Genomic DNA, 25,659 nt, shown 5'->3' with positions numbered 1-25,659 from the left:
ACTCAATCCAGTTCGTAACACAACTAGGTCAAATATGCCAAATACTAACCCAGAATTCCTAAAACAGGTTCACAAAACACAAAAAACTGTAATCAGTATATCTCAGTCCATACATGTCCAAATGCCGAAATTCCAAAGGCATAAGTTAGCTAAGACATCCAGCTACATTTCATCAGAAGACACCAACTCCAGAATCCAAACCAATTCCAGTCAAAATGGCCAATTACTATCGCAGTTTTCGCATTCTGTCCAAAGCAGAACAGCTACAGTAATTTCGTCATAACTCACTCTACACTAATCTAAATGCCCTGAAATTTTACAGGCACCTCAAACACATCAATACCTACAACTTTCATGTTTTGAGCAAAGTCTAATTCGGCCTCTAACCCAGTGATCTAAAACCGGACAGAATTGGGGTTCAAGAACCCTAACTTTTCAAATTTCACACCAAATCCAAAATTGATTGCATTTAACCACATTTCACATCCACTAGAGCCATTTCCAACCATTACAATTCATCATACAAGCCCCCAACATCAAGATCATATTAAACCAGAAAAATTCCCAATAAAATAAAAACTTCACCAAAACAAGCCAAATCAAGAAACAAATCATATATTCCTTCTCTCATGCCCCCATTAAGCACAAAATAAGCATTATTAGATGTATTAGGGTGTTTCAAGCATCACTTACCAAGAAATCAAGAGAGAGAGGGATGTTGGCCACCTTAGACCTTCAAACAAAGTTCACTAATCAACTTACTAACACCTAATGGAAGGATAATATGGAGTAGAATCTAGTATAGGCAATTTATTTTGGTGGATTGAACCATATGGAAGCTTGAGAGTTGATGAAATTCTTCCTTCTTGAGCTTGAGAGAGGGCCGGCCATAAGAGGTAAGAAAATGGCAATTTTTGTGCATTTTTTTGATATTTAATCCTTTGGTCAAAAAAGTCAAGAAAGTGAATAGTAATTCTTAAAGTCCAACCAATGAGAATGTGACACTTGTCACCTCATTAAATGCATTCCTATCTTTCTTTTCTCTCTCACATCAATCACTTCACACCCACTACTTATCTCTTAACACCCGATAAATTTTTCACAGTATCCGAAACTTACCCTTATTGGCCGAATTTTTCCGAACTTTTCGCACTAGTGGGTCCCACGTCCACTATTTATTCTTAATTTTCTAAAAACTCACCAATGCTAGAAAAATCATCTAAAACTTATATTTACTCATAAAAATTATCTAGAAAATTTTCCGGATACAGAAAGTGCAGAAAACAAACCATTGAAAATAAGAAAACCTGGAAATATAATAAAACCTAGAAAATGGAAAGATTACGGGTTCTCACAGTTTTCGTAGGTCGTAAGACTGCTCGAAATTTTCCAGCTTTGATTAAAGATTTGCAACTTGATTTCATGCTTGTGGCAGCTGCTTGTGATCTTCCATGCATGTTCATACATCCAAAAGCTGGTCACCATGAGCTCATTTTATCAACTCAAACTGGCGCAAATTCAAGTGACTCGTCTGGAGTGACCTTCACTTCATTGCTGCCACTTATGTTGGGTGATGCAGACAAGTGTGTCAATCGAGACCCGAATGTTGTTTTTACCTCACTGGTTCATGCTTCCACGGAAACGTAACACGAATGGCACATTGTTCTATCTCCAGATGGGCAAGTAGTGCCAAATCAGCAACAACTAGGGTCGAATTATACCACCTTGCACAATCAGATTCGAGATTTTTCTAAGCTGGATGAGAGTCATCACGAAGATCCCTATCTAGTGCATGTGAAACATAAGTTGTCTAGTAGTATTAACCCTACACATACTAATTGTGTGATTTGTTTTGTAGGTTTAAATTTGACATGCAACGACCAAGGGTTGATGAGAGAGTTTTGGAGTGCTACATGGAATTTTCACAGGCTTTATACAAGGTGTTTCTTGTCTTGGCGAATGTCCTTGTTCAAGAGCATCATGAGGTTGTCCAAGCGACATATGACGTGGCTGGTGCTCATTCATCTCGCTCCCACATTGCTATCCTATAAGCGTCCCAACATGGAGTACCATTTTTCCCCAAGATTTAAGGACAAATTCTTTTCAAAAGGAGGGGAATGATGCGAATGAGCAAGCCTCAAAGGGAGGATTGGGCCTCGATTAAGTAGCTCTTGTTGAGCTTAGCTTCGGCCATGTGGGCCTTAGGTCCAATAGTACTTTAGCTAGTCATTAAGTTAGTTAATTAGCGGGTTAGCGTTCGTTCGGCCAATAGAGACCCAATGGGCTCGCTGATTTCCCCTTTATTAGGTTTAGTCAGGGCTATAAATAGCACCAAAGCTGATAGTACCTTTAGTTTTTGCGATATTATTTATAAAATTCCATAATTTCGTCTTCCATTCAGGCAAATTCCTCTAACTTGTGAAAGCTAAGTTGAACATCCTAGCGTGGTTCCTCGGTTGTTTATTGACTTATCAATCAAGCAAACACACTTGATTGTGGCGTCCTCTACCGTTGAATTCGTTCTTGAGTGGTCCGAGTTTGGGTTCAACTCCGTCGATTCCGCAACGTGTCCTCTAAGATCCTAAGTTGCTTCTGCGACCGGGCAGCGAGTCCCTCGACAGCTCAGCGGAGGTCGAAGACCTGATTGACTCACACCAAAGAAACACCAAAATACCACCAAACCCCTGACCAAAAGGCCGCGGACCAGCAAGCTCCGCGAATTCCAAAATTTTGGGTTGTCGGGTAGAGCACTTCTAGGATTTTCAAAAATTCGGCCTTGAAAGTCATTTGTCTTGCTTTCTTTTTGAGTCATTAGTCGTAATCCGACTTTTAGGTCGCGTCTAGGCCTTCATTCATCTCCATTCATTGCTGCTATCTTGTATCATTTCTTGACTAGTCAAGAACGTACCTTGCGGTGACGCCTAGATTGTTCAACCCGTGCAACTAGCAAGTCAAGGAATTGCTTGGTGAGAGTATTAGAGAGTGATACACGTGAGTGAAACACGAGCGTGAGAGACATTGTACCTAAAAAAAATGAAGGAGAGAGGAAGTTGTTTGCTTATTTTCTTTTGCAGGTTTACCTAAGCATGTCTAGTGGAGTTGGTGACCAAACGATCAGTGTTTGGATGAAGCTTTCGAGCCTCTACATAGACGCCTTGACCGAATGGTGAATAAGGATGTCAAGAGGATGGGTTCCTGACAATTTCACCCTGACGTCCAACCTACCTCGTCAAAGTCATTATATTCAAGGAGAAGGGAGGAGGTTCATTCGACAACAAAGCATGCAAATGCTTTATCCATAGATGAAGGCGTTAGTCGAGTGTGGGAAACATATCAACAAATCTCCTCCAACAAAAACTTGAAAAAGAGCGGGTTGAGTATGGTGGTGAGAGTGCACTTCAGGTAAAAGTTGAAGAATGTGAGTTAGGAAAAGGGGTAAAAAGATATGAGGAGATGAGTGAAGCATTAAGTGAGCTGATTGTGCATGGGAAGGTGAGTGTTTATAGTTTTCCTAACAAACTTAACTTTGCCTTGTTTAGTGTTTCTGCTTTTGTACAGATTAAGCGAAGTCAAGTGAAGTTAGTCATGCAATGTTCCATTCCAAAGTCACTTGTACAATTCACTAGCTTCCATGGAGTTTGTCTTCTTGGAGATAAATCTATTTGGTAGCACTTCTTGGAACAACTCCAACCCAAATCTGTCCGCACCAATGGAGAATTGATTCGAGCTTATCATGAAGGGGGAATTCCATACTTCTATCCTTGTTTGTTACCCATGGTTCATTCATCATCTTTACCCTCTTTTGAGCATCATTTCCATCCTCACACATGTATTTCCTATGCAGATTTTGAAAGAAAATGTAAAGAGCCATCAATGCAGTCTCAAGTTGAATCGATTGATGGAAGGAATCATGTGTCAAAGGGATATTTTGCATTTAACTCTTATTCTACACCTTCTTACCAATTAATTGATGATGTTCCGTTGCTTATTTATCCAATTTCTGGTTCAAAACAAGCTGAGACTTATTTTGTTTTCGTAGGTCGTAAGACTGCTCGAAATTTTCCAGCTTTGATTAAAGATTTGCAACTTGATTTCATGCTTGTGGCAGCTGCTTGTGATCTTCCATGCATGTTCATACATCCAAAAGCTGGTCACCATGAGCTCATTTTATCAACTCAAACTGGCACAAATTCAAGTGACTCGTCTGGAGTGACCTTCACTTCATTGCTGCCACTTATGTTGGGTGATGCAGACAAGTGTGTCAATCGAGACCCGAATGTTGTCTTTACCTCACTGGTTCATGCTTCCACGGAAACGTAACACGAATGGCTCATTGTTCTATCTCCAGATGGGCAAGTAGTGCCAAATCAGCAACAACTAGGGTCGAATTATACCACCTTGCACAATCAGATTCGAGATTTTTCTAAACTGGATGAGAGTCATCACGAAGATCCCTATCTAGTGCATGTGAAACATAAGTTGTCCAGTAGTATTAACCCTACACATACTAATTGTGTGATTTGTTTTGTAGGTTTAAATTTGACATGCAACGACCAAGGGTTGATGAGAGAGTTTTGGAGTGCTACATGGAATTTTCACAGGCTTTATACAAGGTGTTTCTTGTCTTGGCGAATGTCCTTGTTCAAGAGCATCATGAGGTTGTCCAAGCGACATATGACGTGGCTGGTGCTCATTCATCTCGCTCCCACATTGCTATCCTATAAGCGTCCCAACATGGAGTACCATTTTTCCCCAAGATTTAAGGACAAATTCTTTTCAAAAGGAGGGGAATGATGCGAATGAGCAAGCCTCAAAGGGAGGATTGGGCCTCGATTAAGTAGCTCTTGTTGAGCTTAGCTTCGGCCATGTGGGCCTTAGGTCCAATAGTACTTTAGCTAGTCATTAAGTTAGTTAATTAGCGGGTTAGCGTTCGTTCGGCCAATAGAGACCCAATGGGCTCGCTGATTTCCCCTTTATTAGGTTTAGTCAGGGCTATAAATAGCACCAAAGCTGATAGTACCTTTAGTTTTTGCGATATTATTTATAAAATTCCAGAATTTCGTCTTCCATTCAGGCAAATTCCTCTAACTTGTGAAAGCTAAGTTGAACATCCTAGCGTGGTTCCTCGGTTGTTTATTGACTTATCAATCAAGCAAACACACTTGATTGTGGCGTCCTCTACCGTTGAATTCGTTCTTGAGTGGTCCGAGTTTGGGTTCAACTCCGTCGATTCCGCAACGTGTCCTCTAAGATCCTAAGTTGCTTCCGCGACCGGGCAGCGAGTCCCTCGACAGCTCAGCGGAGGTCGAAGACCTGATTGACTCACACCAAAGAAACACCAAAATACCACCAAACCCCTGACCAAAAGGCCGCGGACCAGCAAGCTCCGCGAATTCCAAAATTTTGGGTTGTCGGGTAGAGCACTTCTAGGATTTTCAAAAATTCGGCCTTGAAAGTCATTTGTCTTGCTTTCTTTTTGAGTCATTAGTCGTAATCCGACTTTTAGGTCGCGTCTAGGCCTTCATTCATCTCCATTCATTGCTGCTATCTTGTATCATTTCTTGACTAGTCAAGAACGTACCTTGCGGTGACGCCTAGTTTGTTCAACCCGTGCAACTAGCAAGTCAAGGAATTGCTTGGTGAGAGTATTAGAGAGTGATACACGTGAGTGAAACACGAGCGTGAGAGACATTGTACCTAAAAAAAATGAAGGAGAGAGGAAGTTGTTTGCTTATTTTCTTTTGCAGGTTTACCTAAGCATGTATAGTGGAGTTGGTGACCAAACGATCAGTGTTTGGATGAAGCTTTCGAGCCTCTACATAGACGCCTTGACCGAATGGTGAATAAGGATGTCAAGAGGATGGGTTCCTGACAATTTCACCCTGACGTCCAACCTACCTCGTCAAAGTCATTATATTCAAGGAGAAGGGAGGAGGTTCATTCGACAACAAAGCATGCAAATGCTTTATCCATAGATTAAGGCGTTAGTCGAGTGTGGGAAACATATCAACAAATCTCCTCCAACAAAAACTTGAAAAAGAGCGGGTTGAGTATGGTGGTGAGAGTGCACTTCAGGTAAAAGTTGAAGAATGTGAGTTAGGAAAAGGGGTAAAAAGATATGAGGAGATGAGTGAAGCATTAAGTGAGCTGATTGTGCATGGGAAGGTGAGTGTTTATAGTTTTCCTAACAAACTTAACTTTGCCTTGTTTAGTGTTTCTGCTTTTGTACAGATTAAGCGAAGTCAAGTGAAGTTAGTCATGCAATGTTCCATTCCAAAGTCACTTGTACAATTCACTAGCTTCCATGGAGTTTGCCTTCTTGGAGATAAATCTATTTGGTAGCACTTCTTGGAACAACTCCAACCCAAATCTGTCCGCACCAATGGAGAATTGATTCGAGCTCATCATGAAGGGGGAATTCCATACTTCTATCCTTGTTTGTTACCCATGGTTCATTCATCATCTTTACCCTCTTTTGAGCATCATTTCCATCCTCACACATGTATTTCCTATGCAGATTTTGAAAGAAAATGTAAAGAGCCATCAATGCAGTCTCAAGTTGAATCGATTGATGGAAGGAATCATGTGTCAAAGGGATATTTTGCATTTAACTCTTATTCTACACCTTCTTACCAATTAATTGATGATGTTCCGTTGCTTATTTATCCAATTTCTGGTTCAAAACAAGCTGAGACTTATTTTGTTTTCGTAGGTCGTAAGACTGCTCGAAATTTTCCAGCTTTGATTAAAGATTTGCAACTTGATTTCATGCTTGTGGCAGCTGCTTGTGATCTTCCATGCATGTTCATACATCCAAAAGCTGGTCACCATGAGCTCATTTTATCAACTCAAACTGGCGCAAATTCAAGTGACTCGTCTGGAGTGACCTTCACTTCATTGCTGCCACTTATGTTGGGTGATGCAGACAAGTGTGTCAATCGAGACCCGAATGTTGTCTTTACCTCACTGGTTCATGCTTCCACGGAAACGTAACACGAATGGCTCATTGTTCTATCTCCAGATGGGCAAGTAGTGCCAAATCAGCAACAACTAGGGTCGAAGTATACCACCTTGCACAATCAGATTCGAGATTTTTCTAAGCTGGATGAGAGTCATCACGAAGATCCCTATCTAGTGCATGTGAAACATAAGTTGTCCAGTAGTATTAACCCTACACATACTAATTGTGTGATTTGTTTTGTAGGTTTAAATTTGACATGCAACGACCAAGGGTTGATGAGAGAGTTTTGGAGTGCTACATGGAATTTTCACAGGCTTTATACAAGGTGTTTCTTGTCTTGGCGAATGTCCTTGTTCAAGAGCATCATGAGGTTGTCCAAGCGACATATGACGTGGCTGGTGCTCATTCATCTCGCTCCCACATTGCTATCCTATAAGCGTCCCAACATGGAGTACCAGTTTTCCCCAAGATTTAAGGACAAATTCTTTTCAAAAGGAGGGGAATGATGCGAATGAGCAAGCCTCAAAGGGAGGATTGGGCCTCGATTAAGTAGCTCTTGTTGAGCTTAGCTTCGGCCATGTGGGCCTTAGGTCCAATAGTACTTTAGCTAGTCATTAAGTTAGTTAATTAGCGGGTTAGCGTTCGTTCGGCCAATAGAGACCCAATGGGCTCGCTGATTTCCCCTTTATTAGGTTTAGTCAGGGCTATAAATAGCACCAAAGCTGATAGTACCTTTAGTTTTTGCGATATTATTTATAAAATTCCAGAATTTCGTCTTCCATTCAGGCAAATTCCTCTAACTTGTGAAAGCTAAGTTGAACATCCTAGCGTGGTTCCTCGGTTGTTTATTGACTTATCAATCAAGCAAACACAATTGATTGTGGCGTCCTCTACCGTTGAATTCGTTCTTGAGTGGTCCGAGTTTGGGTTCAACTCCGTCGATTCCGCAACGTGTCCTCTAAGATCCTAAGTTGCTTCCGCGACCGGGCAGCGAGTCCCCCGACAGCTCAGCGGAGGTCGAAGACCTGATTGACTTACACCAAAGAAACACCAAAATACCATCAAACCCCTGACCAAAAGGCCGCGGACCAGCAAGCTCCGCGAATTCCAAAATTTTGGGTTGTCGGGTAGAGCACTTCTAGGATTTTCAAAAATTCGGCCTTGAAAGTCATTTGTCTTGCTTTCTTTTTGAGTCATTAGTCGTAATCCGACTTTTAGGTCGCGTCTAGGCCTTCATTCATCTCCATTCATTGCTGCTATCTTGTATCATTTCTTGACTAGTCAAGAACGTACCTTGCGGTGACGCCTAGTTTGTTCAACCCGTGCAACTAGCAAGTCAAGGAATTGCTTGGTGAGAGTATTAGAGAGTGATACACTTGAGTGAAACACGAGCGTGAGAGACATTGTACCTAAAAAAAATGAAGGAGAGAGGAAGTTGTTTGCTTATTTTCTTTTGCAGGTTTACCTAAGCATGTCTAGTGGAGTTGGTGACCAAACGATCAGTGTTTGGATGAAGCTTTCGAGCCTCTACATAGACGCCTTGACCGAATGGTGAATAAGGATGTCAAGAGGATGGGTTCCTGACAATTTCACCCTGACGTCCAACCTACCTCGTCAAAGTCATTATATTCAAGGAGAAGGGAGGAGGTTCATTCGACAACAAAGCATGCAAATGCTTTATCCATAGATTAAGGCGTTAGTCGAGTGTGGGAAACATATCAACAAATCTCCTCCAACAAAAACTTGAAAAAGAGCGGGTTGAGTATGGTGGTGAGAGTGCACTTTAGGTAAAAGTTGAAGAATGTGAGTTAGGAAAAGGGGTAAAAAGATATGAGGAGATGAGTGAAGCATTAAGTGAGCTGATTGTGCATGGGAAGGTGAGTGTTTATAGTTTTCCTAACAAACTTAACTTTGCCTTGTTTAGTGTTTCTGCTTTTGTACAGATTAAGCGAAGTCAAGTGAAGTTAGTCATGCAATGTTCCATTCCAAAGTCACTTGTACAATTCACTAGCTTCCATGGAGTTTGTCTTCTTGGAGATAAATCTATTTGGTAGCACTTCTTGGAACAACTCCAACCCAAATCTGTCCGCACCAATGGAGAATTGATTCGAGCTCATCATGAAGGGGGAATTCCATACTTCTATCCTTGTTTGTTACCCATGGTTCATTCATCATCTTTACCCTCTTTTGAGCATCATTTCCATCCTCACACATGTATTTCCTATGCAGATTTTGAAAGAAAATGTAAAGAGCCATCAATGCAGTCTCAAGTTGAATCGATTGATGGAAGGAATCATGTGTCAAAGGGATATTTTGCATTTAACTCTTATTCTACACCTTCTTACCAATTAATTGATGATGTTCCGTTGCTTATTTATCCAATTTCTGGTTCAAAACAAGCTGAGACTTATTTTGTTTTCGTAGGTCGTAAGACTGCTCGAAATTTTCCAGCTTTGATTAAAGATTTGCAACTTGATTTCATGCTTGTGGCAGCTGCTTGTGATCTTCCATGCATGTTCATACATCCAAAAGCTGGTCACCATGAGCTCATTTTATCAACTCAAACTGGCGCAAATTCAAGTGACTCGTCTGGAGTGACCTTCACTTCATTGCTGCCACTTATGTTGGGTGATGCAGACAAGTGTGTCAATCGAGACCCGAATGTTGTCTTTACCTCACTGGTTCATGCTTCCACGGAAACGTAACACGAATGGCTCATTGTTCTATCTCCAGATGGGCAAGTAGTGCCAAATCAGCAACAACTAGGGTCGAATTATACCACCTTGCACAATCAGATTCGAGATTTTTCTAAGCTGGATGAGAGTCATCACGAAGATCCCTATCTAGTGCATGTGAAACATAAGTTGTCCAGTAGTATTAACCCTACACATACTAATTGTGTGATTTGTTTTGTAGGTTTAAATTTGACATGCAACGACCAAGGGTTGATGAGAGAGTTTTGGAGTGCTACATGGAATTTTCACAGGCTTTATACAAGGTGTTTCTTGTCTTGGCGAATGTCCTTGTTCAAGAGCATCATGAGGTTGTCCAAGCGACATATGACGTGGCTGGTGCTCATTCATCTCGCTCCCACATTGCTATCCTATAAGCGTCCCAACATGGAGTACCATTTTTCCCCAAGATTTAAGGACAAATTCTTTTCAAAAGGAGGGGAATGATGCGAATGAGCAAGCCTCAAAGGGAGGATTGGGCCTCGATTAAGTAGCTCTTGTTGAGCTTAGCTTCGGCCATGTGGGCCTTAGGTCCAATAGTACTTTAGCTAGTCATTAAGTTAGTTAATTAGCGGGTTAGCGTTCGTTCGGCCAATAGAGACCCAATGGGCTCGCTGATTTCCCCTTTATTAGGTTTAGTCAGGGCTATAAATAGCACCAAAGCTGATAGTACCTTTAGTTTTTGCGATATTATTTATAAAATTCCAGAATTTCGTCTTCCATTCAGGCAAATTCCTCTAACTTGTGAAAGCTAAGTTGAACATCCTAGCGTGGTTCCTCGGTTGTTTATTGACTTATCAATCAAGCAAACACACTTGATTGTGGCGTCCTCTACCGTTGAATTCGTTCTTGAGTGGTCCGAGTTTGGGTTCAACTCCGTCGATTCCGCAACGTGTCCTCTAAGATCCTAAGTTGCTTCCGCGACCGGGCAGCGAGTCCCCCGACAGCTCAGCGGAGGTCGAAGACCTGATTGACTTACACCAAAGAAACACCAAAATACCACCAAACCCCTGACCAAAAGGCCGCGGACCAGCAAGCTCCGCGAATTCCAAAATTTTGGGTTGTCGGGTAGAGCACTTCTAGGATTTTCAAAAATTCGGCCTTGAAAGTCATTTGTCTTGCTTTCTTTTTGAGTCATTAGTCGTAATCCGACTTTTAGGTCGCGTCTAGGCCTTCATTCATCTCCATTCATTGCTGCTATCTTGTATCATTTCTTGACTAGTCAAGAACGTACCTTGCGGTGACGCCTAGTTTGTTCAACCCGTGCAACTAGCAAGTCAAGGAATTGCTTGGTGAGAGTATTAGAGAGTGATACACTTGAGTGAAACACGAGCGTGAGAGACATTGTACCTAAAAAAAATGAAGGAGAGAGGAAGTTGTTTGCTTATTTTCTTTTGCAGGTTTACCTAAGCATGTCTAGTGGAGTTGGTGACCAAACGATCAGTGTTTGGATGAAGCTTTCGAGCCTCTACATAGACGCCTTGACCGAATGGTGAATAAGGATGTCAAGAGGATGGGTTCCTGACAATTTCACCCTGACGTCCAACCTACCTCGTCAAAGTCATTATATTCAAGGAGAAGGGAGGAGGTTCATTCGACAACAAAGCATGCAAATGCTTTATCCATAGATTAAGGCGTTAGTCGAGTGTGGGAAACATATCAACAAATCTCCTCCAACAAAAACTTGAAAAAGAGCGGGTTGAGTATGGTGGTGAGAGTGCACTTTAGGTAAAAGTTGAAGAATGTGAGTTAGGAAAAGGGGTAAAAAGATATGAGGAGATGAGTGAAGCATTAAGTGAGCTGATTGTGCATGGGAAGGTGAGTGTTTATAGTTTTCCTAACAAACTTAACTTTGCCTTGTTTAGTGTTTCTGCTTTTGTACAGATTAAGCGAAGTCAAGTGAAGTTAGTCATGCAATGTTCCATTCCAAAGTCACTTGTACAATTCACTAGCTTCCATGGAGTTTGTCTTCTTGGAGATAAATCTATTTGGTAGCACTTCTTGGAACAACTCCAACCCAAATCTGTCCGCACCAATGGAGAATTGATTCGAGCTCATCATGAAGGGGGAATTCCATACTTCTATCCTTGTTTGTTACCCATGGTTCATTCATCATCTTTACCCTCTTTTGAGCATCATTTCCATCCTCACACATGTATTTCCTATGCAGATTTTGAAAGAAAATGTAAAGAGCCATCAATGCAGTCTCAAGTTGAATCGATTGATGGAAGGAATCATGTGTCAAAGGGATATTTTGCATTTAACTCTTATTCTACACCTTCTTACCAATTAATTGATGATGTTCCGTTGCTTATTTATCCAATTTCTGGTTCAAAACAAGCTGAGACTTATTTTGTTTTCGTAGGTCGTAAGACTGCTCGAAATTTTCCAGCTTTGATTAAAGATTTGCAACTTGATTTCATGCTTGTGGCAGCTGCTTGTGATCTTCCATGCATGTTCATACATCCAAAAGCTGGTCACCATGAGCTCATTTTATCAACTCAAACTGGCGCAAATTCAAGTGACTCGTCTGGAGTGACCTTCACTTCATTGCTGCCACTTATGTTGGGTGATGCAGACAAGTGTGTCAATCGAGACCCGAATGTTGTTTTTACCTCACTGGTTCATGCTTCCACGGAAACGTAACACGAATGGCTCATTGTTCTATCTCCAGATGGGCAAGTAGTGCCAAATCAGCAACAACTAGGGTCGAATTATACCACCTTGCACAATCAGATTCGAGATTTTTCTAAGCTGGATGAGAGTCATCACGAAGATCCCTATCTAGTGCATGTGAAACATAAGTTGTCCAGTAGTATTAACCCTACACATACTAATTGTGTGATTTGTTTTGTAGGTTTAAATTTGACATGCAACGACCAAGGGTTGATGAGAGAGTTTTGGAGTGCTACATGGAATTTTCACAGGCTTTATACAAGGTGTTTCTTGTCTTGGCGAATGTCCTTGTTCAAGAGCATCATGAGGTTGTCCAAGCGACATATGACGTGGCTGGTGCTCATTCATCTCGCTCCCACATTGCTATCCTATAAGCGTCCCAACATGGAGTACCATTTTTCCCCAAGATTTAAGGACAAATTCTTTTCAAAAGGAGGGGAATGATGCGAATGAGCAAGCCTCAAAGGGAGGATTGGGCCTCGATTAAGTAGCTCTTGTTGAGCTTAGCTTCGGCCATGTGGGCCTTAGGTCCAATAGTACTTTAGCTAGTCATTAAGTTAGTTAATTAGCGGGTTAGCGTTCGTTCGGCCAATAGAGACCCAATGGGCTCGCTGATTTCCCCTTTATTAGGTTTAGTCAGGGCTATAAATAGCACCAAAGCTGATAGTACCTTTAGTTTTTGCGATATTATTTATAAAATTCCAGAATTTCGTCTTCCATTCAGGCAAATTCCTCTAACTTGTGAAAGCTAAGTTGAACATCCTAGCGTGGTTCCTCGGTTGTTTATTGACTTATCAATCAAGCAAACACACTTGATTGTGGCGTCCTCTACCGTTGAATTCGTTCTTGAGTGGTCCGAGTTTGGGTTCAACTCCGTCGATTCCGCAACGTGTCCTCTAAGATCCTAAGTTGCTTCCGCGACCGGGCAGCGAGTCCCCCGACAGCTCAGCGGAGGTCGAAGACCTGATTGACTTACACCAAAGAAACACCAAAATACCACCAAACCCCTGACCAAAAGGCCGCGGACCAGCAAGCTCCGCGAATTCCAAAATTTTGGGTTGTCGGGTAGAGCACTTCTAGGATTTTCAAAAATTCGGCCTTGAAGTCATTTGTCTTGCTTTCTTTTTGAGTCATTAGTCGTAATCCGACTTTTAGGTCGCGTCTAGGCCTTCATTCATCTCCATTCATTGCTGCTATCTTGTATCATTTCTTGACTAGTCAAGAACGTACCTTGCGGTGACGCCTAGTTTGTTCAACCCGTGCAACTAGCAAGTCAAGGAATTGCTTGGTGAGAGTATTAGAGAGTGATACACTTGAGTGAAACACGAGCGTGAGAGACATTGTACCTAAAAAAAATGAAGGAGAGAGGAAGTTGTTTGCTTATTTTCTTTTGCAGGTTTACCTAAGCATGTCTAGTGGAGTTGGTGACCAAACGATCAGTGTTTGGATGAAGCTTTCGAGCCTCTACATAGACGCCTTGACCGAATGGTGAATAAGGATGGGTTCCTGACAATTTCACCCTGACGTCCAACCTACCTCGTCAAAGTCATTATATTCAAGGAGAAGGGAGGAGGTTCATTCGACAACAAAGCATGCAAATGCTTTATCCATAGATGAAGGCGTTAGTCGAGTGTGGGAAACATATCAACAAATCTCCTCCAACAAAAACTTGAAAAAGAGCGGGTTGAGTATGGTGGTGAGAGTGCACTTTAGGTAAAAGTTGAAGAATGTGAGTTAGGAAAAGGGGTAAAAAGATATGAGGAGATGAGTGAAGCATTAAGTGAGCTGATTGTGCATGGGAAGGTGAGTGTTTATAGTTTTCCTAACAAACTTAACTTTGCCTTGTTTAGTGTTTCTGCTTTTGTACAGATTAAGCGAAGTCAAGTGAAGTTAGTCATGCAATGTTCCATTCCAAAGTCACTTGTACAATTCACTAGCTTCCATGGAGTTTGTCTTCTTGGAGATAAATCTATTTGGTAGCACTTCTTGGAACAACTCCAACCCAAATCTGTCCGCACCAATGGAGAATTGATTCGAGCTCATCATGAAGGGGGAATTCCATACTTCTATCCTTGTTTGTTACCCATGGTTCATTCATCATCTTTACCCTCTTTTGAGCATCATTTCCATCCTCACACATGTATTTCCTATGCAGATTTTGAAAGAAAATGTAAAGAGCCATCAATGCAGTCTCAAGTTGAATCGATTGATGGAAGGAATCATGTGTCAAAGGGATATTTTGCATTTAACTCTTATTCTACACCTTCTTACCAATTAATTGATGATGTTCCGTTGCTTATTTATCCAATTTCTGGTTCAAAACAAGCTGAGACTTATTTTGTTTTCGTAGGTCGTAAGACTGCTCGAAATTTTCCAGCTTTGATTAAAGATTTGCAACTTGATTTCATGCTTGTGGCAGCTGCTTGTGATCTTCCATGCATGTTCATACATCCAAAAGCTGGTCACCATGAGCTCATTTTATCAACTCAAACTGGCGCAAATTCAAGTGACTCGTCTGGAGTGACCTTCACTTCATTGCCGCCACTTATGTTGGGTGATGCAGACAAGTGTGTCAATCGAGACCCGAATGTTGTTTTTACCTCACTGGTTCATGCTTCCACGGAAACGTAACACGAATGGCTCATTGTTCTATCTCCAGATGGGCAAGTAGTGCCAAATCAGCAACAACTAGGGTCGAATTATACCACCTTGCACAATCAGATTCGAGATTTTTCTAAGCTGGATGAGAGTCATCACGAAGATCCCTATCTAGTGCATGTGAAACATAAGTTGTCCAGTAGTATTAACCCTACACATACTAATTGTGTGATTTGTTTTGTAGGTTTAAATTTGACATGCAACGACCAAGGGTTGATGAGAGAGTTTTGGAGTGCTACATGGAATTTTCACAGGCTTTATACAAGGTGTTTCTTGTCTTGGCGAATGTCCTTGTTCAAGAGCATCATGAGGTTGTCCAAGCGACATATGACGTGGCTGGTGCTCATTCATCTCGCTCCCACATTGCTATCCTATAAGCGTCCCAACATGGAGTACCATTTTTCCCCAAGATTTAAGGACAAATTCTTTTCAAAAGGAGGGGAATGATGCGAATGAGCAAGCCTCAAAGGGAGGATTGGGCCTCGATTAAGTAGCTCTTGTTGAGCTTAGCTTCGGCCATGTGGGCCTTAGGTCCAATAGTACTTTAGCTAGTCATTAAGTTAGTTAATTAGCGGGTTAGCGTTCGTTCGGCCAATAGAGACCCAATGGGCTCGCTGATTTCCCCTTTATTAGGTTTAGTCAGGGCTATAAATAGCACCAAAGCTGATAGTACCTTTAGTTTTTGCGATATTATTTATAAAATTCCAGAATTTCGTCTTCCATTCAGGCAAATTCCTCTAACTTGTGAAAGCTAAGTTGAACATCCTAGCGTGGTTCCTCGGTTGTTTATTGACTTATCAATCAAGCAAACACACTTGATTGTGGCGTCCTCTACCGTTGAATTCGTTCTTGAGTGGTCCGAGTTTGGGTTCAACTCCGTCGATTCCGCAACGTGTCCTCTAAGATCCTAAGTTGCTTCCGCGACCGGGCAGCGAGTCCCCCGACAGCTCAGCGGAGGTCGAAGACCTGATTGACTTACACCAAAGAAACACCAAAATACCACCAAACCCCTGACCAAAAGGCCGCGGACCAGCAAGCTCCGCGAATTCCAAAATTTTGGGTTGTCGGGTAGAGCACTTCTAGGATTTTCAAAAATTCGGCCTTGAAGTCATTTGTCTTGCTTTCTTTTTGAGTCATTAGTCGTAATCCGACTTTTAGGTCGCGTCTAGGCCTTCATTCATCTCCATTCATTGCTGCTATCTTGTATCATTTCTTGACTAGTCAAGAACGTACCTTGCGGTGACGCCTAGTTTGTTCAACCCGTGCAACTAGCAAGTCAAGGAATTGCTTGGTGAGAGTATTAGAGAGTGATACACTTGAGTGAAACACGAGCGTGAGAGACATTGTACCTAAAAAAAATGAAGGAGAGAGGAAGTTGTTTGCTTATTTTCTTTTGCAGGTTTACCTAAGCATGTCTAGTGGAGTTGGTGACCAAACGATCAGTGTTTGGATGAAGCTTTCGAGCCTCTACATAGACGCCTTGACCGAATGGTGAATAAGGATGGGTTCCTGACAATTTCACCCTGACGTCCAACCTACCTCGTCAAAGTCATTATATTCAAGGAGAAGGGAGGAGGTTCATTCGACAACAAAGCATGCAAATGCTTTATCCATAGATGAAGGCGTTAGTCGAGTGTGGGAAACATATCAACAAATCTCCTCCAACAAAAACTTGAAAAAGAGCGGGTTGAGTATGGTGGTGAGAGTGCACTTTAGGTAAAAGTTGAAGAATGTGAGTTAGGAAAAGGGGTAAAAAGATATGAGGAGATGAGTGAAGCATTAAGTGAGCTGATTGTGCATGGGAAGGTGAGTGTTTATAGTTTTCCTAACAAACTTAACTTTGCCTTGTTTAGTGTTTCTGCTTTTGTACAGATTAAGCGAAGTCAAGTGAAGTTAGTCATGCAATGTTCCATTCCAAAGTCACTTGTACAATTCACTAGCTTCCATGGAGTTTGTCTTCTTGGAGATAAATCTATTTGGTAGCACTTCTTGGAACAACTCCAACCCAAATCTGTCCGCACCAATGGAGAATTGATTCGAGCTCATCATGAAGGGGGAATTCCATACTTCTATCCTTGTTTGTTACCCATGGTTCATTCATCATCTTTACCCTCTTTTGAGCATCATTTCCATCCTCACACATGTATTTCCTATGCAGATTTTGAAAGAAAATGTAAAGAGCCATCAATGCAGTCTCAAGTTGAATCGATTGATGGAAGGAATCATGTGTCAAAGGGATATTTTGCATTTAACTCTTATTCTACACCTTCTTACCAATTAATTGATGATGTTCCGTTGCTTATTTATCCAATTTCTGGTTCAAAACAAGCTGAGACTTATTTTGTTTTCGTAGGTCGTAAGACTGCTCGAAATTTTCCAGCTTTGATTAAAGATTTGCAACTTGATTTCATGCTTGTGGCAGCTGCTTGTGATCTTCCATGCATGTTCATACATCCAAAAGCTGGTCACCATGAGCTCATTTTATCAACTCAAACTGGCGCAAATTCAAGTGACTCGTCTGGAGTGACCTTCACTTCATTGCCGCCACTTATGTTGGGTGATGCAGACAAGTGTGTCAATCGAGACCCGAATGTTGTCTTTACCTCACTGGTTCATGCTTCCACGGAAACGTAACACGAATGGCTCATTGTTCTATCTCCAGATGGGCAAGTAGTGCCAAATCAGCAACAACTAGGGTCGAATTATACCACCTTGCACAATCAGATTCGAGATTTTTCTAAGCTGGATGAGAGTCATCACGAAGATCCCTATCTAGTGCATGTGAAACATAAGTTGTCCAGTAGTATTAACCCTACACATACTAATTGTGTGATTTGTTTTGTAGGTTTAAATTTGACATGCAACGACCAAGGGTTGATGAGAGAGTTTTGGAGTGCTACATGGAATTTTCACAGGCTTTATACTAGGTGTTTCTTGTCTTGGCGAATGTCCTTGTTCAAGAGCATCATGAGGTTGTCCAAGCGACATATGACGTGGCTGGTGCTCATTCATCTCGCTCCCACATTGCTATCCTATAAGCGTCCCAACATGGAGTACCATTTTTCCCCAAGATTTAAGGACAAATTCTTTTCAAAAGGAGGGGAATTGTGACGACCCCACCTCCCCCTAAGGCGTACCAAAGGGTTCGGCGGATCGCCTGCCCAGCTCTCGCCAGGACTCACTCACTATGGAACTCGAATCATGTATATACATCCATAGACAATAGATGCTCAAGTAAAAGATAAGAAACTTCTACACACCAGAAGTCTTCAAAGTTTTTACCATTCAAGTACAACCATCGAATATACAAGGGTTCTCATTCCTCATACAACCAGCCCGTGCCAAGCACTAGGGCGAGAACCATTACAAGGCCATAGAACTAGATCAACTAGACTATACCGAACGCTCGTCCTTGCTCGCCTTCCCCTGCTAAGGAAAATAATTGACGTGGTATGAGCTAAAAAGCCCAGTGAGGTTCTATATATATAAACAAGTAATTAAACAAGGAACAGTAGTCATGTAATAACAATTAATCCAGAAAACATGTCCAATATAAAGCAATGATAATGCATTCATTAAAAGGATCGTAGGCTCCCAAGGAGCTCTTTGTTCGTTCGTTCGTTCCCCTGACATTTCCCCTTATTCCTCCAATTATTTGAAAATTTCCTTTTTGAGAAGTGAAACCCTCGTGCCTGCGTTCGTTCATTCATCCCTTTCCGGACGTTGGCCGGACTCCACCCACCCGGACATGGCCGATCTACAAGGTAATACTCGAGTATACCAAATTCACCCCAGGTTCCTAATCGCTCGACCGAGTCCGCTTCTGGCTCGAGACGACCGGTAACAAGGGCAAGGGCCCAGTTCAGCCAAAAGGCTTACATTAATGCGCAACTAGTATTTCAACATTTAATCACCGAAAATTTCATATTTATTTAGGTCGAGTGCGATAAAGTACACACTCACCTAGCAAAAGTTCATTTTAAAAATCATAGAAAACAAGTAACATGTAATCAAATAGTCACAAATAACCACATAGATCCAACAATCCACATAGTCATAGGAACAAAACGTATATAGAACACTCACTATTTACGCACAACAACGTGCAAAATATCCTTCCGGATATTATCTTTAGTCACCGAGAAAACCTAAGATTAAATGAAAAGAATATTACCACTCATTTGTCACAACCAATTAGGTGCAATCAAAGAGACTCGTCGCATGATGAGTAGAACGTATAAAAAGACTTTAAAGTGGAACGTGGACATTTGGACTCGTGGATAAAAATAACTAGGGTTTCATAGACCACACATAAAACCAACTCAAAAGGGTTATAAAATTTTCTAATGGAAACACTTGAACTAAAGACAAATCAAAATCCAACTAGATAGACTAGGAAATACCATTTTCGGAATCGTTTATGTGGTTGAAACTTATCTTATATTCAAGTAGATATTATAGACTAATTGTCTTAATGAAATTCATGAAAAAGAGAGGACAAAATACTCAAGAAAATCCTAAACTACTCCTCTTTATTTGGTAAGAGTAAGTAAACATTTGGAGTTTCCAATTGAAGAAGGATCATGTTTTTAAGATGGAAAAACGGTCATAGTATTTTACAAGTTCAAATAAACCTTAGCTTTCGAGCGAAAATTTGGGCAGCATGCCCTTTGTGTTTACCTAATTTTCCAGCCATTTTGGCTTCATTATTTTTCCTCAACCACAACCCAACATCACACATAAGCAATTCAAGTCAAGAGCCGTTCCATAGGCTCACAATATCATAAGAATAAGAAATACAGAAATAACAAGTGCAGAAATTCAATTTAGCAAAAGACAGATTTGACGTATGAAAGCGGAAATAACTTATCCGCGGCTACGCTTATCGGATTAAGACGCAACTTATGCCGTTTCGAAACTAAGACACAGGGCTACAATGTTCATGAAGGTCACTTAGTCCAGTTTCTAATGTAACTTGGTCAAATTCTCAAATTACTAAACCAGAAATCAATTCGTCGGCTGTTTAAATGCATTACACTGTAATGGACATATCTCAGAGTACACAAGTCCGAATCAGGTTTTCTTAGAGGCATTTGAAAGATAATTCAGAATACTACAACTTTCATGTTTTGGCAAAAAGCTAAATCAGAATGAATACTAGTCAAAAAATGTGATAAACTGGACTTAACTGATGAAACGGACTGCTGGGAAATTTTTAAAACAGTGAGGGTATTTTGGACTTTTCACATCCTACGTTAGTCCGATTGAGCTGAAATTTTACAGGTACCTATAAAACACCATTCTCTACAACTTTCCTTCTTTGACCTAAGGCCAATTCGGCCTCTAAGATAAGGCTACAAAACCGGACAGAAGTGAAACATGAAATTCCAGAAATCTGGAAATTTTGGTTTTCAATTGAACTTTCTTCAATTCCTTGTTCCAATCACTACCAAAACACCTTATAAAACCTTAATTGCAACATATAAGCATCATACAACCATTTAGGCAGAATTTTCACAAGCCCTAGTTCATCAAATAAATTGGGGAAAACCTCTAAGACATGCTAATCATCCATGATTTCACCATAAAATCAAGTTACTAAGCTTAATTCAACAAAATTGAAAGTAAAACTTAGAGAGTTCATCTTCCTTACCTTGATTTGAGTTCACCAAGTGTAGCCCAAGCTTTCTCTTTCCAAAAATTTCACCACCAATCACTAACTAATCCCTCAAGGGTAAGTTTAATCGGTTTAGTTCTTTAGTTTTCTCACTTTGGTTGCTAGAAATCAAGAAGAAATGAAGAAGTTCCTCCCTTGTTCTTCCTCTCTCTCTCTCTCTCGGCCCTTAGCAGAAATAATGAAGGAAGATGAAGCTTGGTTTGTCTTATATGGAAGTAAGAGGATTAAGGGTAATTGTGTCCACAATTTTTGGCCAACACTTGGCCTAATCTTGTCCACAAGAATTTTCTCTCTCTTGCCTTGCCTTTGAGCCACACATTCGGTCAAGCTATCATCATGAGGGGGAAGATATTTTGCTCAATTAATAATGAGCTTATACAATAAGAAAGTGATGGTCAAGTGGTGCGTTCAAACGGTAGTGCGCGGGACCCGCCGGTTCGCGCCGTTTTTCTTAAAACTCACGTACTATGGTTTTTACTTTCCATTCACTAACCTTATCTCATGGCTACTACTCACATATTATTTCTCACTTAAAAGTCACTTTTAATCACCAAATTTGATCCTCGGCCAGTACCGAAAATTCATCCGGCGGAAAAATCGAAAAACCCTAATTTTGCTCAAGTCATGAAACCGAAGCGGAAAACCCTATTTTCTAGGTTCATCTGCACTTATAGTTGAACAATTAGATCGTAGAGCTTTAATAAACAATAATTTTCAAATAAAAGGCATTTTTGAGGAAAAATGTAGAAAATTTGCGGGTCCTCACAGGAATGATGCGAATGAGCAAGCCTCAAAGGGAGGATTGGGCCTCGATTAAGTAGCTCTTGTTGAGCTTAGCTTCGGCCATGTGGGCCTTAGGTCCAATAGTACTTTAGCTAGTCATTAAGTTAGTTAATTAGCGGGTTAGCGTTCGTTCGGCCAATAGAGACCCAATGGGCTCGCTGATTTCCCCTTTATTAGGTTTAGTCAGGGCTATAAATAGCACCAAAGCTGATAGTACCTTTAGTTTTTGCGATATTATTTATAAAATTCCAGAATTTCGTCTTCCATTCAGGCAAATTCCTCTAACTTGTGAAAGCTAAGTTGAACATCCTAGCGTGGTTCCTCGGTTGTTTATTGACTTATCAATCAAGCAAACACACTTGATTGTGGCGTCCTCTACCGTTGAATTCGTTCTTGAGTGGTCCGAGTTTGGGTTCAACTCCGTCGATTCCGCAACGTGTCCTCTAAGGTCCTAAGTTGCTTCCGCGACCGGGCAGCGAGTCCCCCGACAGCTCAGCGGAGGTCGAAGACCTGATTGACTTACACCAAAGAAACACCAAAATACCACCAAACCCCTGACCAAAAAGGCCGCGGACCAGCAAGCTCCGCGAATTCCAAAATTTTGGGTTGTCGGGTAGAGCACTTCTAGGATTTTCAAAAATTCGGCCTTGAAGTCATTTGTCTTGCTTTCTTTTTGAGTCATTAGTCGTAATCCGACTTTTAGGTCGCGTCTAGGCCTTCATTCATCTCCATTCATTGCTGCTATCTTGTATCATTTCTTGACTAGTCAAGAACGTACCTTGCGGTGACGCCTAGTTTGTTCAACCCGTGCAACTAGCAAGTCAAGGAATTGCTTGGTGAGAGTATTAGAGAGTGATACACTTGAGTGAAACACGAGCGTGAGCGACATTGTACCTAAAAAAAATGAAGGAGAGAGGAAGTTGTTTGCTTATTTTCTTTTGCAGGTTTACCTAAGCATGTCTAGTGGAGTTGGTGACCAAACGATCAGTGTTTGGATGAAGCTTTCGAGCCTCTACATAGACGCCTTGACCGAATGGTGAATAAGGATGGGTTCCTGACAATTTCACCCTGACGTCCAACCTACCTCGTCAAAGTCATTATATTCAAGGAGAAGGGAGGAGGTTCATTCGACAACAAAGCATGCAAATGCTTTATCCATAGATGAAGGCGTTAGTCGAGTGTGGGAAACATATCAACAAATCTCCTCCAACAAAAACTTGAAAAAGAGCGGGTTGAGTATGGTGGTGAGAGTGCACTTTAGGTAAAAGTTGAAGAATGTGAGTTAGGAAAAGGGGTAAAAAGATATGAGGAGATGAGTGAAGCATTAAGTGAGCTGATTGTGCATGGGAAGGTGAGTGTTTATAGTTTTCCTAACAAACTTAACTTTGCCTTGTTTAGTGTTTCTGCTTTTGTACAGATTAAGCGAAGTCAAGTGAAGTTAGTCATGCAATGTTCCATTCCAAAGTCACTTGTACAATTCACTAGCTTCCATGGAGTTTGTCTTCTTGGAGATAAATCTATTTGGTAGCACTTCTTGGAACAACTCCAACCCAAATCTGTCCGCACCAATGGAGAATTGATTCGAGCTCATCATGAAGGGGGAATTCCATACTTCTATCCTTGTTTGTTACCCATGGTTCATTCATCATCTTTACCCTCTTTTGAGCATCATTTCCATCCTCACACATGTATTTCCTATGCAGATTTTGAAAGAAAATGTAAAGAGCCATCAATGCAGTCTCAAGTTGAATCGATTGATGGAAGGAATCATGTGTCAAAGGGATATTTTGCATTTAACTCTTATTCTACACCTTCTTACCAATTAATTGATGATGTTCCGTTGCTTATTTATCCAATTTCTGGTTCAAAACAAGCTGAGACTTATTTTGTTTTCGTAGGTCGTAAGACTGCTCGAAATTTTCCAGCTTTGATTAAAGATTTGCAACTTGATTTCATGCTTGTGGCAGCTGCTTGTGATCTTCCATGCATGTTCATACATCCAAAAGCTGGTCACCATGAGCTCATTTTATCAACTCAAACTGGCGCAAATTCAAGTGACTCGTCTGGAGTGACCTTCACTTCATTGCCGCCACTTATGTTGGGTGATGCAGACAAGTGTGTCAATCGAGACCCGAATGTTGTTTTTACCTCACTGGTTCATGCTTCCACGGAAACGTAACACGAATGGCTCATTGTTCTATCTCCAGATGGGCAAGTAGTGCCAAATCAGCAACAACTAGGGTCGAATTATACCACCTTGCACAATCAGATTCGAGATTTTTCTAAGCTGGATGAGAGTCATCACGACGATCCCTATCTAGTGCATGTGAAACATAAGTTGTCCAGTAGTATTAACCCTACACATACTAATTGTGTGATTTGTTTTGTAGGTTTAAATTTGACATGCAACGACCAAGGGTTGATGAGAGAGTTTTGGAGTGCTACATGGAATTTTCACAGGCTTTATACAAGGTGTTTCTTGTCTTGGCGAATGTCCTTGTTCAAGAGCATCATGAGGTTGTCCAAGCGACATATGACGTGGCTGGTGCTCATTCATCTCGCTCCCACATTGCTATCCTATAAGCGTCCCAACATGGAGTACCATTTTTCCCCAAGATTTAAGGACAAATTCTTTTCAAAAGGAGGGGAATGATGCGAATGAGCAAGCCTCAAAGGGAGGATTGGGCCTCGATTAAGTAGCTCTTGTTGAGCTTAGCTTCGGCCATGTGGGCCTTAGGTCCAATAGTACTTTAGCTAGTCATTAAGTTAGTTAATTAGCGGGTTAGCGTTCGTTCGGCCAATAGAGACCCAATGGGCTCGCTGATTTCCCCTTTATTAGGTTTAGTCAGGGCTATAAATAGCACCAAAGCTGATAGTACCTTTAGTTTTTGCGATATTATTTATAAAATTCCAGAATTTCGTCTTCCATTCAGGCAAATTCCTCTAACTTGTGAAAGCTAAGTTGAACATCCTAGCGTGGTTCCTCGGTTGTTTATTGACTTATCAATCAAGCAAACACACTTGATTGTGGCGTCCTCTACCGTTGAATTCGTTCTTGAGTGGTCCGAGTTTGGGTTCAACTCCGTCGATTCCGCAACGTGTCCTCTAAGATCCTAAGTTGCTTCCGCGACCGGGCAGCGAGTCCCCCGACAGCTCAGCGGAGGTCGAAGACCTGATTGACTTACACCAAAGAAACACCAAAATACCACCAAACCCCTGACCAAAAGGCCGCGGACCAGCAAGCTCCGCGAATTCCAAAATTTTGGGTTGTCGGGTAGAGCACTTCTAGGATTTTCAAAAATTCGGCCTTGAAGTCATTTGTCTTGCTTTCTTTTTGAGTCATTAGTCGTAATCCGACTTTTAGGTCGCGTCTAGGCCTTCATTCATCTCCATTCATTGCTGCTATCTTGTATCATTTCTTGACTAGTCAAGAACGTACCTTGCGGTGACGCCTAGTTTGTTCAACCCGTGCAACTAGCAAGTCAAGGAATTGCTTGGTGAGAGTATTAGAGAGTGATACACTTGAGTGAAACACGAGCGTGAGAGACATTGTACCTAAAAAAAATGAAGGAGAGAGGAAGTTGTTTGCTTATTTTCTTTTGCAGGTTTACCTAAGCATGTCTAGTGGAGTTGGTGACCAAACGATCAGTGTTTGGATGAAGCTTTCGAGCCTCTACATAGACGCCTTGACCGAATGGTGAATAAGGATGGGTTCCTGACAATTTCACCCTGACGTCCAACCTACCTCGTCAAAGTCATTATATTCAAGGAGAAGGGAGGAGGTTCATTCGACAACAAAGCATGCAAATGCTTTATCCATAGATGAAGGCGTTAGTCGAGTGTGGGAAACATATCAACAAATCTCCTCCAACAAAAACTTGAAAAAGAGCGGGTTGAGTATGGTGGTGAGAGTGCACTTTAGGTAAAAGTTGAAGAATGTGAGTTAGGAAAAGGGGTAAAAAGATATGAGGAGATGAGTGAAGCATTAAGTGAGCTGATTGTGCATGGGAAGGTGAGTGTTTATAGTTTTCCTAACAAACTTAACTTTGCCTTGTTTAGTGTTTCTGCTTTTGTACAGATTAAGCGAAGTCAAGTGAAGTTAGTCATGCAATGTTCCATTCCAAAGTCACTTGTACAATTCACTAGCTTCCATGGAGTTTGTCTTCTTGGAG

This window comes from Coffea arabica, chromosome 7c (assembly GCF_036785885.1).
Source record: "Coffea arabica cultivar ET-39 chromosome 7c, Coffea Arabica ET-39 HiFi, whole genome shotgun sequence".
Lineage (NCBI taxonomy): Eukaryota > Viridiplantae > Streptophyta > Magnoliopsida > Gentianales > Rubiaceae > Coffea > Coffea arabica.
This window is presented reverse-complemented; position numbering follows the sequence as displayed.